This window comes from Eretmochelys imbricata, chromosome 7, assembly GCF_965152235.1.
Source record: "Eretmochelys imbricata isolate rEreImb1 chromosome 7, rEreImb1.hap1, whole genome shotgun sequence".
Taxonomy (NCBI): domain Eukaryota; kingdom Metazoa; phylum Chordata; order Testudines; family Cheloniidae; genus Eretmochelys; species Eretmochelys imbricata.
The window spans coordinates 68,051,422-68,065,117 of NC_135578.1; the positions used below are offsets into that span (position 1 = coordinate 68,051,422).

A 13,696-nucleotide genomic window follows, 5' to 3' on the forward strand; every position below is an offset into this window, starting at 1 on the left:
AGTGGTTATATTTATCCCCCATTTCACTCAGCTCCTTTAATATTTTGAATGAAGTCAGGCAAATATTTTTCTAAGAATCTGCTCTGACAGAATGATACTTTCTGTTTCAAGTTTACAAGAATGATACTTTCTGAAGTACTCCATCTTATTACTTGAATCTGAGAACTCAGATTGGGGTAACAGATTAGGAATAATGTTACTGTGAGTATGGAGTAAATGAGTACACCTCATTGTTACGGGGTCACATGTTGAATAGTTAATGCAGCCCTTCTTAGTGAGCGTCTTACTGTTCGGTTATTTGCAGGACCCTTGGCAAAAGTAGGTCAAATTGTTGGCTTGTCATCCTTAAGTGCCTATTTCAAAGACATCAATTCAGATGTGACATACTGACAAAATCCCTTTGGTTCACTTCCCTTCCTTCCATAGGCTAGTAATCATACATTTTTCCCATTTGTAGTTTATACTCTGTCTTGTATGGACTATATTGGTAGGCAAAATAATTGCAACCAGATGGTGCTGCTCTGCCATCAACATCTTTACAATAGGAGGAAGAAAAGGCCCCTTTCCAAGTTTTGAGTTGGCTTTGTTTTACACTGGGTTAAAATGTGAATACAGATGAATTAATAAGTGTAGGAAAGTTTCATGGGTTTTTACTTCTATAAACATGTAATTTTTATGTAAAATGAAAACAAACAGCCAGTAAAAATGCTTTGCAGTACTACAGAGAATGTTGTAAGTCGTCATGGAAAACATCATCAACATTAGCATCAACACAAGATGCTCAGAAAAGGCTTACATTTTACATGGCTACTTACAGTGGGGAAAATATGACCGGCTGTTGTCTGTCTTCAGACAAATGGCAGTAGAATCAACATTTTACATGTTACTTTTTGATCTTCATGCTTTTTACACCTTCTTTGAAATAAGGGTAATTACAAAATTGGCAGTGTGGGGGTTGTGCATGTTTTTTCTGAGTTTCTTTTGGGGTCTGATCCAACCACCATTGAAGTCAATGAAAGGGATTTCCATTGATTTCAGTGGGAGCTGAATTAGACATAGATTCACAGAAGGTACTTGGGCACTCAAGTCCCACTTTTAGGCTGCACTGTGATTCACAAAACTCCTGCCTAAACTCACTATGTACCTATATTTTCAGAGTAGAAGTTCCCTCAGTGCCTACATTTTTGCCTTTGATCACATAATCTGTTGCCTCACTCTGGAGGCCTGTCTTCCACCAAAGCTTAAGAGCAATTCATGAACCAGGAAAGAAGCGTTCAGCCATGTAAGTCATGTGTGTGGTCTGATTCAAAGTGGGAAGCTTCTGAGTGCACCTACAGGGTTGGGTCTTATTCTAAATATGGCAGCTGGACGTGGTGGTGGAGGTATCCACCTTAAGTTTTAGCCCAGGGGTTAGAGCACTCACCTGGGATGAGGGAGACCCATGCTCAGTTGCCCCTGCAGGCAGAAGGGGAGAAATGATCTCAGTGGGGTCTCCCACCACTCAGGTGAGCCCTGTAACCACTGAGCTGTGGGATATTCTGATGTGGGGTTCCTTCAGTCTCTCCTGTTGAAACTGTTCCATTGTGGATAAATAATGAATTATTGGAGCAGGGAACTGGACCATGGGTCTTCCACCTCCCAGGTAGGTGCCCTGAGCACCTATTACAGAGTAATTATCTCTCTTTTTTGGCCCAGTGTCACTTTCCTTATTTATCATCAGTGGAACAGTTTTAACAGGAGAGAGAGAGTCCCCTAGCTCAGTGGCTAGAGCACTCATCTTGGACCTGGAGATCTAGGTTGAATTCCCCCCTCCAGCAGAGGCGGAGAAAGGATCTGAACAGGATCTGGCACTGGGATAAAAGTTATGAGGTGCGTACTACCACCCTACTCTTGCTCCCTGTGTAGTTAGGTGCCTGTTTAAGTCATTCTCATAAGAAACACCTAAGGCACCCAAGCTACCTAACTCCAAGAATGCCACTTGTCTCTCCCCATTTATTATATAGGGAATCTAGGCACCTAACTCAGGTTTTATGAATCAGTGTTGTTCCTGTTTCCTAGGCACCCAAAAAGTTAGGCCTTGTTACGCTGAGTATCACAATGCCTGAGCCCCTTTGTGATTCTAGGTCTTTGTTACAGTGTAATTTAACTATCATTGTGTGACTGATGGGCAGAATCCTATTATCTCCACCATAAATGTGAGCAATATCTCTCTTGCCCTCTGAAGGATAATCTACACTAGAAGCAATGGTGCAGCTGCAATGGTGCAGCTGCGCCACTGTAGCATATCTGGTGAAGATGCTCTATGTCAAAGAGAGAGAGCTCTCCTGCTGGCATAATAAAACCAACTTCACACAGCTACTGCCTCTTACGGACGGGAGAGGCTCTTCCACCAACCTAGCACTGTCCACAGTGGCGCTTAGGTCAGTGTAACTTACGTCTCTTAGGGGGTGGCTTCTTCACACCTTTGAGCGACATAAGTTATGTCAACATAACCTGTAGTGCAGATAAGCCCCGAGTCAGTTTCACTCTGCTTCTGGTCGGAATACGTTACATGCAGGAATTAGAGATGCAGGCAACAACTGTTACTACTGTTGCTTAGGTTCTCAAGGGTGGTTGGAAGGGTACTGTTTAGGTTAAAACACCATTCCCTTCCTTTGACTGTCAGTTGGTGGTGGATTGCCTGAGAATTTGATTTTAACATAGTCTTCATTGCAGGTGACTCTTTCCTCACTTGAGGCTGTTAAGTATATGCTTCTCTTTCCTAAGAGACTCAGTTGCAGAATATCACTGATTTCCAAATATAGCCATTATGTAACATTGCTTTCTCTGTTGTTTGAACGGTATTGTACATGGAGTTGCTCTGTAATTTTTGAATATTGTATGTTGACCTGGATACTGTGATGTTTACTCTATGAAGATATTGGTTTAGTCTGTAAGAAAACAAGCAGGAAGGACACAATGTCTTAAGATAAGCCACCTCATGGTAAACACTAAAGGTTTGTTATGGGACAATTGGAGAGTCCATGGCTCTGAGGCTGATGGCTTGACCTGTTATGGAGCCTTGCAAACCTTGTTTTGCCACACAGGTTGAATGGTGGGAATTGGAAGATCAAAAGGATTATAGCAGTTAAAAAGACTGTCTGTTTAGAGAGGGATTTGGTTGTTGGAAAGCTGGTCATACTGAGACAGGCACTCACTAGGGCATCTGAAGAAGGTGTACCCGCCATCATAGGATGGCAGAGCTTTAGGAAGGGTGTGTATGTGTACACTTTTGCTTTAAACTCCCTTTTCTCTCATGTTATGCTTTGTTCCTACTGTTAAACAGTGCTTTGGTTTTAAGGAGGTTGTCTGTGACCAGTAATGACTAGACTCCTGAGGAAAGAATAGCAGGTGCTGAACTCCATGGGACCTGCTGGTGAGCATAATTGACAGAGTACTGTAGACCCGGGTCTGGTCTGAAAGAGGGAGAATTGCCGCTTTCTACCCTAGGTGATGTAAAGCCATATGGCCTGGTGCCTAAGGGAGTGCATTCACAGTGTAGAGAAGGGAAAGAGGTGCAGCTTAACCTGTAACCATGACACTGACCATCAACAGCAAGAAGGGAAAAATGTGAAGAGTAGTGTTGGAGGAAATCTGTACCAGGTTTCCTAGTGGATGAGAGAGGTAACAAAAAACTGCCGGCACTTGTCCTATGGCAGAAAATAAGAATCAGCATAAATCCCTGATTTCAGGAGAATTATGTAGCAGTACCTATGGGAGTGTCTAAATATGAAACCTGAGACTTGTGTAAAATGTCCATTTTTCTTCTGGCAAAAATAGTTTTTTGCTGTGCACAAGGCAGAATTTTACAGTAGGAATCACTTTGAAATTCACTATTTGCAATGAGACAATACATACTGGGGGGATTTTGTGTGTGTGAGAGATTATGGTTTTGTTTTGTGTTTGGAGTCTGGCCTTTTTTTTTTTTTTTTTTTGAGAAGTGAAGTAAATCCACAGAATGTTGTGCAGTTTCAAAAAGTGTAGCATTCTTACCACTGTCTTTTATGATTGAATAATTTATCAGTCAGTCTTTATTTTGCCAAGCAACTGCATTTTTCTACACAATTTAATATGAGGGATTGAGAAGTATACTTTTTCAGCAGTTATCTCTTACAGATTTGCTCTGGCTCTTAATTTTAGACTCTTCATAAGATATAAAATTGGCCTTATATGAATCTTGTGGCTTGTGGCTCTTAAAATGTTTTCAATTAAAAACTAAGTTACTTAATGTCACTGTCTTCTGTAGTCATAGTGTGAAAGCTTCTTAACCTCCTCATATCAACGTGCCCCCTGCTGACCAGCAGTGCCTCAGCCTCTGCACTCTTGTGGGGCTCATGACTAGGGTAGAAATGAGCAATGTCTTTTTAAGGTCAATTTAGTACTTATGAAAGAAGCCAGATTGACAGCCCTGGAGACAAAAGTTCTTTATAAACTAGGCTATTAGATCATCATGAGTAAAGCTTGTTGTTGGTCATGCTGCTGTGGATGGTTATGGAATCCATGACTATTACTTTAAGGGGTGGAGGGAAGTAAATATCCCTCAGGCATGCTATTAGACAAATGTGGTGTAGATGCTATGGCTACTCAATGAGGCTGAGAATGATCTTTTAAGGAGAGCAGTCGGTTTTGAGTCAGATGTGTCATAGCGTGGAGCTGATTACTTCTGTGTCCTGATCCTCTCTGGAAGTCGCAGTTGCCAAGATCTCTGCTTTCTGTCAGACTTCCTGTTTCTGTCTCTTCCATATCTGCAGCTCTAGAGGAGAGGAGTCTCCGTAGTAACTGTCCAGTTATATCTGTGACTCTTCTGATTTACCAAAATTGTGACTCTAACTTTATTTGTTCTTCCTGTGATTGTCAAGGTTTTTCCCACAACAAAGAACCCACCTGGTCACCTGGTTCGTGAATTTATAGGCCAATGGGTTTGTGAGAAATGGGACTGTGACTGCAAGTAAAATAAATCCTTGTAGCTGTGATCTGGCTTCAGATGAAGGATACACGGATTTAAAAGTATCAAGTGTTAGTGATCATTAGTGCAGTGACAAAATGAAATTATGGACCCTCAGGCCTAAGCTCTTATGGTCTTGAGATAGTTGCTTGTGTGACCTCCATTTACTACTTCCTTTTCTATGCTTTCTCTGCATTTTTACTGATTTTTAACATCTCTACAAAAGAAGAAAAGGAGAACTACTCCAGCACAAAAACTCAGGCTTCAAAGTGAAATTGACCAGACCTGTGCGAAACTGAAAATCGGTCTGTAGCCAACATTGACTCAAGGTCTTCTGTGAGAGTTTGTAATACTATTTAACCCCATCACTGTTAGTGCTGCCTTTCTGTGGGTATCAGTTAAGCTAAAGGTGCATTCCAGGATTAGGCTGCCAGGTTTTTTTTACCCTTGTAATGGTCCTACAGTCACTACAAAGTGTTATTTTCAGTAGTTTATAACTTTTTTCCTTCTCTACATTAATAACTTCAGTTTTTACTAAGAATATTTCTCTTCCTCAGCAGGAAGAATTAAAATTCACTGTCATCTGTTTATAACAGATCTCAAGCTGTACTCCTCATTTTCTTGTTGTGATCTTCTGTGGGTGGACCACTGAACTCTGCTGGCCAAGTAGAAGCTTTGACCCAAATTAAGGGCTTTATACAAATCCCACTGAAGTTAACAAGAGCCTTTCCATTAACTTAAAAAGGCTTTGGATCAACTGTTAAATCCCTATAAACCTGTATCATTTGAATTAAGGTGGTGCTGCAACACAATGCTGAAACACAGCCTTTCTTGAAACTCTGTCAAATAGCTATTGGGTATTGAGTGTGGACAAGCCCTTTATGGAGAAATTAGTTGTAGATAAGGTAGCTTCTTCTCCCTCCTCCCCCTTTTTGTGCATTAAAATTATCTGTAGCTGAAGAAACCAGCTCACTTTAGAAAACTACTGCAATGAGTCACAAAACATCTGGAAGTTAAGACTCTGAAGTGTATAGTTTCTCTAATGATCAGCAAGCATTCCTTGTAGAATCAGTATGAATTTGGTGGGAAATAGGGTAATAAAACATGTTCAAGAGACGTTACTAAGATTTGTACCCTTTGTACGTGAATTGCCAAGAAAAACAGTTGTAAAAATGAAATGTTAATTTTGTGTTATCTCTTGGGTAGAGTTAAGGTCCTACCTAGGATGTGAAATTACTGTAAATTTGCCTTTAAACTGAGTCATAGAGTCGTAAAAGCAGCCAAACCACAGGATCATCTGTAGATTACAGAAAAGGAAAATACTGAAGTGGAATATATGAAAATAAGTATGTGCAGACACAACTCAAAATAGAATAAAAATATACAGAATTAGGTCATTACTATAAGCATAAAAATGCCTCCTCTTTAGGAAAGCCACTTTTCTATTCTTCAGAACAAGGGACCAAACCGGAATGCTAATGTAACAAAAACAGATAAGTGTTTTGGTTTGTTTCCTTGTGCTTGGAGAATAAATGATCTCTTTTGTAAACAGCAGAAACACTTCTATATTTGAATATATGAAATGCAGTAGGAATAACAAAGTTATTTCTATATATCCTAACGTTTTTGGTAACATTGTGTGTACCTCGGATGTTTCCTTTTCAGAGGCACGATAGTCATTCTTCTAAATCAAATGAATTTGTCAGCCAGAATAAAAGACTTTTCCTGTGTGAAATCTCAACATGCAAAATTCCAGGATGTAGAAAGTCAGCCTTTAAACAAGGTCATGCTCAAACACCATATTTTCCAGATAATCTTGTTATACCGTAGCTTTCTCCAGATATTTAAAAAAATACATGTTGTTTTCAAGGGCAGCGACTTACTTTTCCAATGTTGTGATGCTCTCCGCACCTTCACCCATCTCTAGAATTATATAGTGCAGGCCATCACCCTCCACTTAAAGCACAAGGCTTGGAAAAACTACCTGCAAGTCTGAAACTGATGTGAAAGACGACTTCTGATCACTAGTAGGATCCGGGAGCAGTACTTCATGAGAAAGTGAGCACAATCATCCTCAGTCTCTTGGGAAGTGGTACTGAATACCCATCAGGGTGCCATCCCTGCACCCAGCATGAAGAATTTGTATTTCATATCAGGGCTGACTAGCAAAAATATGTAACTTTATTCTCCCATCACCCTGCCTTCCTGGGGCAGAGTTCTCCATATCTTTATCCCTTGGTGGGACAGGACTTCAAAGGATCCCACTTGTTGATCTCTCTTCTCCTTCTTTTTGGGGGGAGGGGGAAGCAAGGTAGGCAACATGCTTACCTCTGCTGTTGCTGCCAGAGAAAGTTGTGATCAGTAGTAGTGACAAAAACTCAATCCTTTAGCTCCTTCAGGCAGGTGAGGAAAAAGAGACTCCAATCTCTTTCAGTCCTTGACACAGGACAAGATTCTAAAGGAGCAGTAGAGTGAGGATGAGAAGACATGATGCGAGAAGTCTGGGTTTCTGGCTATCTGACTTAATCCTGTGACTAGTAGGTGTCTAGTAAACCTTTCAAGTCTTTTATCCAGTACAAAATTCTTTTTAAAGGCAGTATATGTAAAAGGTGAGATTCTTACAGTAACATTAGTTTGGCTACTCTGCATATAGCTAGTATTTTCTGTTCTATTAAATTTTCAAATTTAAATGTATACTATTTAAAAAGTACCAAATGTCCAATATGTCTGAGTTGGCATTGCTGTAGAAACAGAAATATTTATATTTTCTGCCTCTTCACTTTAACTGTGCAACCTGATAAGTTGCATGTAATTTCTCTTTTTTTAAAGAGCAGGGCAGTAGTGATGGAAAAGTTGGCATTTATAGGGACATAATTGAATGTGGCTTTTCACATCACATATAAATAGGGTAGGGATGCTTTTACATGGCAGCAACATGTGATGGATGCAAGACCTATCTCTTGGCAAAAGCTTTTACCTCCTAGTAACAACTTAGAATTGGTATTGTTTCTCGTGGTTAGGTGGCATTGAGGAGGAGGTGGGAAACAAAATAGAGGGGAAAGAATTGAGTGTAGACATCTGACTAAAGGAATTCAGGTGAAGTTTCCTTTATAGACCATGGTGCAGTCTGTATGCAGTCTTAATGCACTGCATTAGAAATAAGTAAGATAGATTTATTATTATTGCAACTGTAGTGGTACTTCTGATCAGAGTGCTTCATAAAACAGAGGTTTGTTGTTATGTACACAGAGAAGGTGCTAGTAGATGTGGCTCAAGAATATGCAGCGTTTGTACTTGTACGCTACAGGTGGGTTTGTGTTAGCTCTTCACATGAAGATCTTAACAGTGCTGACCATTGTCATATATATATCTGGCCACAATAGATAGAAGCTTCCTTCACAAATAGTTCAACCGGTCATACTTTTATTTCACCCATTACTGTCCTATCTGTGTACCTCACAATCTCTCTACTGTATTTTTCCGTCTCCTCACCTCTGTGAGCTGGGGAAGTACTACAAAGTAAAAATCCTTAAATCAGACTCTGATTTGTCAAGCAGCGTTTGTCTAACTTTGCCTATCTGTTATTTTGATTATCATTTATGGAAATATTTTGTGTGTGTGTGAATGAAATAGACATTTGCTGATTAAATACCTAATCCTTCCAAGCCTGTTTATAGATCACACTTTATCAAAGGATTTTATAGCAAGTTGCAAATGTTATCCCATTTTAAGCTAGACACTAAATGACTGACCAAGCATCCCTCAGTTGACCGCTCCAGCTATTTGCCAATACCCAATGACAGTTGATTAGGCCCATTAACCCCGTGACCGTCTTTGTAATTGCCAATGGCTTGACTCTTTCCCTTGCCCTTGGGGCACTTCTGTAACTTCCTCATTTTTCCCAAAGGCATAACAATAACTTAGATGTTCTCATCACTTTCCTTTTAATAATTAAAGTTTTCATTCATAGATTGAAAATGGTGCCTAATGTTTGTAGTATCACTTTCTTTCCCCACTTATATACTTATGTAAATGCTTCAGAAGACAGAAGTTCAAACATTAACCTCTGTGCCCCAAATCCCACTGGCTGTGGGATTTAGACCCTTAATTCTTTTCCAGGAAAAAAAAAATTGTCCCTCCAGCCCCTTTCAATCCCCAAAAATGGATTGCCATGTTGACTGAATTATCAGCACTCTGCCTGTTACTCAAAGAGCATGAAATGCTGCCATTGCTGCAATAGTCACCGTTCTGGATGGGAAAGTCAGGTATTACGGAGAAGGAGACTCAGGTTTGGCATTACCGAATCTGTTTTGACTCCGCTACAGCCTGATCTTTACTTGTTGTAAGTAGACTAAGCCTGTGAGTGCCAGTTTTGCCTAACCAGGTTCAGGTGTCTGCAGCTTCCATTGAACTAATGCCTTTCTGTATACAATACTTAACTGGGTTTTTTAATACTTGTGCTTTAAGAAAACCTAAAATTCATTAGCTAGCAAATGTGTTTCCAATGCTTATTTTGCTGTAAAATTCAGAAGGAAATGGGAAAGGATCATTTATAAAATCAATATAATTTTCTGTTAAAGAAAGGTTGGATGTCAGTGTTACATCACTCCGTGTCCTGGTTTTGCACTGCAGACTGGCTTTTTCTTTCTGCCTTGACTGACCAAAATCTGGACTCTGGTCAATAGTTTGAGGACACATCTGGTATTAATCATATTTATAGACACGTGATTGTATTTATGTAATATTTTATTCGTAAAATGTTCCAGACATTTTTCATTCATTTTCCCTTCTTAAGGACTTACCTGGGTTTAATTACCTGAATTTATTGTGTTTATAGATGTTTGTTTATATATTGTGTATTAAATTGTTCAGTAATGACACATTCAAAAAATGTCTGTATTAGATAGCTTTTGCCTTCGATCCATCTTCTTCAGGTCTTCCTTCAACCTCTCTAATTTGTTCCTTAGCTAAATATTATTAGGCATTGATTGTGGCAACAGGAAGTGGGTAACAGGACCACTCATATACATGTACACTTCAATCAGACCACTCCTGTGCATGAAGTTCAGTACTTGCACAATCAGGGGACCATAGTCTCTTACTCGAAATTCTGGGTGGCTTGATGCTCTAATGTAGATTCGGTAGAACAGGCATATTTGAAATCCCAGGTGATATTATGTATAGCTGCAGGCGTGGTCTGTGCACAGAATTGAGATGGAAGAATTCCAGGCTTTGGCTCTGGTTCCGACTTTGTGCCCTTGGGCAAGTCACTTAATCTTTCAGCCATACTTATCACATTTGGGAATAGGTGTAACAGTGTATATAGAAATAGTGTGGGATCTATGTGGTAGGGTTGGATAAATATTGACTTAATAGTTATTTCCACTGTACATCAAATGTGCAGAATGTGGTGTGCCACAAAGACTTGATTAGTGAGAGTTTGAGAAGACTGCATCTCTGACAGATGCCAAAATTGTGGGTCATTCCTGTCATCGCAAATAATGTAATGGTGTAACCATTTCCCCCCTGCAATCTTTTCTTTTAATTATTTACATATTAAAACTAAATTGATATTCAAGTCTGGGTACTTAGGTGAATTTCCACTTAAGTACCCCAGACAACGGTTTCACAATGTGGTCAAGAGGGAAATGCAGTTAATTGCCCTTTTTTGGTGATGTGCGGGAGCCCTGAGGTTGCTATCTGAAAACAGGACTAAAATCCCTTTAATGCTCTTGGGAGACACAAATCTTGAATTGAAAGGCCTAACATGTCTTTCTATATTCCCTGCAGTAGGAAAGAGGCTTACTTAGGACAGAATCTTTTGAGCACTTGGTGAGAATTGTGGGAGGCTCCTACAGTTCATGTATGCCCAGAGAAAGGTGGTCAGACCTGTTGGGATGACTGATGATGTGCTCAAATTTTGTGTCTGTCTGTCTCTCTCTTCTCCAAAGATAGAGGGTGGAAAAGTCTTGCAAAAATTAAAAGGAAGAACAAAGGAGGAATGCCTGATTCTTGCGCAGATTGCAGCATACCTGAATGCCCCCAAGACAGTCAGCCCAGGATCTCAAAAAATGGATGTCTATAACTTACAATATAGTAAGTTTCCTTTATTTTTTGCAAGAGTGCTTTGCAGAAGCATGAACAATAATTTACTTACCTTAGTAACTGAGTTAATACATATTCACTTTTATTTCCTATTCTGTTTTTGGTTTTTTGTTTTTGTTTTTGCCTTGTAACCTTAATGGTATAATGGAAATACTCTTTGGCTGCATTGTGTTTAAGGGTGTATCCTTTGAGACACTATTAAAGAGAATCCATCCCTTATAGGTGGAAGAATCAATCCCAATGTTCATTTCAAAACAAGTTTGTTTTGGTTTCCCAGTCCTGGTGACCCAGTAATTGGCCTTTTCTGCCTTTCTCTCATTTGTCCCTATCTGATCATATTTAGTCACAGGATTTCATTTGCTACCTACATGTGAAGAATTTGCAGATCTGCCTTTCCACTCTACTCTCTCTTCTTCCATCAGAGTCTGGTTGATTCTCTGCTATCTCTTCTGGGATGTTATGCTGCCTATGTAAACTTAACATGTCAGATACTGAATGCCTTCTCTTCTCAGCCTCTTCCCCCTCCTCCCTTTACTTGTCGTTTGCTATTCCACTCTCCTTCCTGTCCCTCAGTATTCAAAGATGCTTCCATTTTTTACTTCTGTCCTTTTCCCTCCCTGTCACCTCACTTACCCTCCCCCCACAAATGCTGTATCCTGCTGGTGTATTCTTTCTGATACATCTCAGAAATCTGTTTTCTCTTTCTGTTCTCTTTGCTTGTCCTTGCTTTTAAATCCTTCACAACTTAACTTGTTCTCTGCTTCCTCTTTGTCGTCTTTGGTCCACACTTGCCCCCCTTTACTTCATCCTACAACACAGAATAACAATCCTTTCACATTCTTCACTCTTGCCAGTGGCTTCTTCCATGAACCATTTCTCCCTCTTGTTCCTCCCTGCCCTTCCTTCCCCCTCATCTTGAATTCTCTCCTTCACCTGGTCTTCTCTGCATTCACATTCTCTTCAAAGTCCCTCCTTAGCCCATTTTGTACAAAAGGTCACTAAACCCTAGTTTTCTTCCCCCAAAGAAATGTTGGCTGCCCAAGCTACCACACCATGGAAAATAAACCTTCCTAGCAAATATCATGGAAACTGTGTGTGCAACTCACTCAGAAGTTGGAATATCTTACTACTTGTTGCTGTTCTTTTTTCTTTTACCTGTTCATTTTGTGTTGAAACAGCTCTTTGGGTCCACACTCTTGTTTCACACTATTCTATGGTGTGTCTAGCACACTGTTGTTGGTGCTGTCAAAATAATAGCTGAGGTATTGGCCAAGGATAAATCTGAGTCAATTGGGGAACGCATAAAGCCTATTCAAATGAATATAAATTGCACTTGCAGATAAGAAAAAGCACAAGTAATTTAATAAGCTTAAAGATTTGCCAATAAAGTTGTATGCGCTGTGGAACTTCCATAGGCTGTGAGCATTCTCCTTGCATTCCTCCAACCCTCCCCCAAGCTCCCTGTGTGCCACCCTCCCACACTTTTCTATTGCAGGGACTCCTACCAACTCCTCCCATTTCCTTCCTCACACCATGGGCTCTGTCTCCATTCCCAATACCATTGACCCCGATTATCCCCCCCCCAGCAGTGGCCCCTCCTTACTCTCCCCATCCCCTCCCCAGGTGTTCTGTGTGCATCTTCGTTCCCCCTTCCCCTTATGCCTGGATCTGTGTGCCCTATGTTCCTCCTCTTTCCCCTTCCCCCACTCTTCTTTGGGTTTTTGCATTCCCTATAACCACCACTCACCCCCAGTCCTCTGTTTCCCCACCGCTACTGCCCCTTCAACCCACTAAGGCTTTCTTATTGCCTGTAGCCCAGACGAACAGAAGTCTCCTTACACAGCAAGCTAAGTTTCAGAGTAGCAGCCGTGTTCGCCTGTATCCGCAAAAGGAAAAGGAGGACTTGTGGCACCTTGTTAGTCTCTAAGGTGCCACAAGTCCTCCTTTTCTTCTTACAGCAAGGAAGTTGCTGCCCCTGTTATGCATAGGTTGCAGAGAGACTTCTCTGCCTACAGTGCCAGGTAGTCTGTGGGCCCTGATATTCCTGTGAATCAGGCTTTTCCAGTAGTCTGATTTGCACCAAAATCAGTGTGGTTGCGCCCACGGATGCCTTGAATATGCTCCAAAATATTGGATTGATCAGATTTTGAATGCTGCATCTATCTCATTACAGACAAACAGATGCCATTGAGTTGAATGTAATGGCTCTGTTTGAGTGGCCAGAAACCCAGAACTATTTCATTTAGACCTTGCCTGAGAAACTATATTTGTATAACTTTAACCTTTAGATCTTTAGCACTTGAGTATGTTGATAAGTAAATTGTCTCTCAAAGGATATTAGATGCAAATAAGGGTAATCAGAAATGCAAGTTATGTTCGAACAGTGAGATTACCTTAAATTTATTTTTTTAGTAGGGCTGTCAAGCAACTAAAAAAAAATTAATCACGATTAATCGTGTGATTAATCTCACTGTTAAACAACAATAGAATACCATTTATTTAAATTTTTTTGGATGTTTTCTACATTTTCAGATCTGTTTATTTCAATTACAACACAGAATGTAAAGTGTACAGTGCTTACTTTGTTTATTTTTGATTACAAGTATT

General features: G+C 40.2%; 1 protein-coding gene across 7 annotated transcripts in view; it reads left to right on the forward strand.

Moving 5' to 3' along the window:
- The window catches only part of CSGALNACT2 (chondroitin sulfate N-acetylgalactosaminyltransferase 2), a 52,720-nt gene that overhangs the window by 15,498 nt on the left and 23,526 nt on the right, over window positions 1–13,696 (forward strand). For 2 of the 7 annotated variants that reach the window (XM_077822095.1, XM_077822102.1), the window contains exons 3-4: window positions 1,157–1,282; window positions 10,936–11,080. The exons of 1 other annotated variant lie outside the window; for it this stretch is intronic. The gene's annotated coding sequence lies outside the window, so the exon portion shown is untranslated. The remainder of the gene's footprint in view (window positions 1–1,156; window positions 1,283–10,935; window positions 11,081–13,696) is intronic. 4 more of the 7 variants (XM_077822100.1, XM_077822098.1, XM_077822097.1 and 1 more) reach the window with 2 other exon arrangements.